This window comes from Orycteropus afer, unplaced genomic scaffold (assembly GCF_000298275.1).
Source record: "Orycteropus afer afer isolate SDZICR_OR568_19922 unplaced genomic scaffold, OryAfe1.0 scaffold00083, whole genome shotgun sequence".
NCBI lineage: Eukaryota > Metazoa > Chordata > Mammalia > Tubulidentata > Orycteropodidae > Orycteropus > Orycteropus afer.
Genome location: NW_006921670.1, coordinates 3,746,898 through 3,749,837, shown reverse-complemented (window position 1 = coordinate 3,749,837; position 2,940 = coordinate 3,746,898).

Genomic DNA, 2,940 nt, shown 5'->3' with positions numbered 1-2,940 from the left:
AAACTTGATGCTGGGACGGAAGAGTGGTTCTTCTTTCCCCTTGGGGTCTCCCGAGTGCTGAACTACACAGAAGCTGTCGGGCTGTTATGTAAGTCTTCCAAAGCCATAACTAAGGGCCCCGAGGGTGAGTCCACCTCTTGCTCTATCACAAGACTTGCCTCCTGACAGGTGACCACGCAGACCGCTGAGAATGAAGTCTTAGCACTGCCCTAGCTCTGGCTCCAGTGCCAGCCCGTCCCATCCACTCTGTGCTGGATCCAGGTCAAGTCCTTCAGAGGCTCTCCTCCCTGAAAACAGACACTCAGTACCACTCCCACAGGAGAACGTTTCTTTCCTACCACACACACAAGGTACAGCTTTTGGAAAGGATAATTTTATTTTCTTCTTCCCATGCAGTGGAAGGGCATCATGGCCCCAGCTTTATTTCCTCCCTCAAGGAGAAAAAGGGTAGCGGTGGTTCTCTGGATCACAGGGCTGAGCTGTTCCTACGTGGACCTAGGCAAGACAGGCCAGAGAGACTGGTGTGGACTCCATATCAACCAGCTATAACATCAACTTCCACTGAGGGGCAGACGTGACTAGAAGGCAAGTCGTGGGCTTGGTCTCAGAACCAAGACTTGAAAGTCTATGAGGTGATCACAAAGACAAGGGCAACACATCCTAATTACCCCTGAAAAATCCTGGAATTCTGGTCACTTACAGTCAGCAGTGTCTAAAGAGCTATAGCCTCACAGTCTGGTACCAGGGTCAGCCTCAGCCTAAGTGACTCTTACCCTTGTCCTTAAACCTCAGGAAGGGCAGAGCTCTCACGAATCCTCTGAGAGAAGTTCACAGACAGGGCCGTAGTACCAAGGACCTCAACAGAGCAAACCCAACACACGAAAGGTTCCCTATTTTGGGTCCCTCCAGGGCCCTTTGACCTTGAAGCTGATTCCTCATCAAAACCACCTGAGCTCTTCAGTGGAGGACAAGGGAGCAAAATCGGCTAATTTGGGAGTGTGAACACCATTACCTAACATGAGTTTTGAGATTAATTTAAAAAATAAAAGTCCCAACCAACTGGAGAGAGAGAAGTAGGAGCAGATGCTGTTCTTTCAGGCAAAGGTGGGAGCAACTGAGCAAAAAGGCAGCACGAAAGGGAAAGCTCAGGATCCTTTCCCAAAGTTTAAAAGGAAAAAAAGGCAGAATGATGCCGCCCTCTCCCATCCGACAATCTCAATGCACTTAACTGTCTCCCACCTTTTATGAGGAAGAAAATGGCAGCAAACAGTGGCTTGCCAGTCACAATTAGCAAACCACTGGGACAGGCCTGAGCAGTCCATGTGCTGAAGTTCTCAGGACTTCTAAGGGTTCTTGCTTGTAAAATGGCACAACTACAGCTTTAATTTTGTGATCAAAGTGCTTCGAAGCTGAGATGCTTAAAAGATGCTCAAGGTAGGACGTCAACTCAACACTTGGCTTTGATAAACTTGGAACTTGGTCCTAAAAATCCTTTCTTTTTCAAACTCTCCTTCCAATGTTTTCTGTGGAGTTCGGCAAATTGTAGGTTTTGTAACACAACAGGGAAACCAAATCATCTCTCAGCAACAACAAATGCCTGCTTTTGTACCATTCCACCGGCCCTCCCTTCCCTTCCCTCTGATGGACACCAGGTGGGTCCGTGGCGCCATCACGGTCCAGGCTTCACTCACGCCCACTGCACTAATCCCCCTGGGGGAACTGGGGCTCACTTACGGTTTTAATTCCCATTTTACTCTGCTCAACAGCCAGGGGGACAAATCCCTGCACTGGAATCTCCCTCAAGATTCCGAGCTTGATCTTTCTCATTCTCTCAGTACCTCACAGACAAAACAACTGAGCCACCTTGAGGCACCCTTGCATATAAATGGGAGAAAGGCAGGAAGAAAAAGCAAGGGTGACCCTAGTTCTTAACCTCCTGGTCTATGATAAAAAGGGGCAGGCATCACTACCCCAAATGCAGAGAGGGAGGCTTCCATGCAATTTAGTCATTTCAAGTCACTGTTGTTGGGGAAGAAGTGAGATAGCTGCCGAACTTCCTTAGACTCTTGCTGACAGAGAGGTAGCAAGAATAGGGAAATAACAAGATCTGACAAGAGAATGAAATACTGAGAAATAGTTCATCAGCCTCTCACCACAAACAGGCTAAACCTCCCACAAGACAAGACACACAGACAGGCGTACTTAACACTCCTCCCCGGAGTGCTGCCAGAGCAATCAACTGTGAGTTTAGCAGCAGGAAAGGAGGAGACGAAGTCCCCACTCTCTCTTGTATCCATGTGTTCATCTAGGTAGCACCATCTTCCCAGGTGCGGGCGAGACACAGGACACGGGAAAGAGGTCTGCACGTTTGGCTGGCCTCTGGCCTCTGGAGGAACCAGAAGCGTTCAGCCAACACCCCCTCCCGTTCCTATGGCCGACACTGGGGCCGAAGGGCTGGCTATCGGGCCTATTCTTGCACTAAGGCAACATCTGAGGAAGGCAGGCCCCTTGGGGGAAAACAGCCACTGGGCCTCCACTGGCGATTGGATTTCCCAGCTGACATTCAGCTTCCTGTGGACCCCTTCAACCTCTACTAAGGCCGCATTCCTTAAAGGGCTCATCCCAACTGGCAGAAGGCGAGCAAAGGGATGAAGAACGCCTTCTTGGTGAGGTGCTGCCCTGGCCACCTCCTCTCATCTTCGTCTGATCCACACACACAGCCATGCGGGCCTGCACCAGTCACGGATGGGAGACAAACCCTCTCCACCACCTCCAGTGCCCCCATGCCACTCTCTCATTGATGGCCCCTATGAACCACCATCTCCAGATAACTCTGCGTCCAGTTTATCTTGGGCCCTCTCTCCTGCGCGGGGCACTCGAGGTGTTCCCAGCACTCAGGAATGGGCTGATCAGGAGGTAAGGGGAAAGCACGCGCGTGAC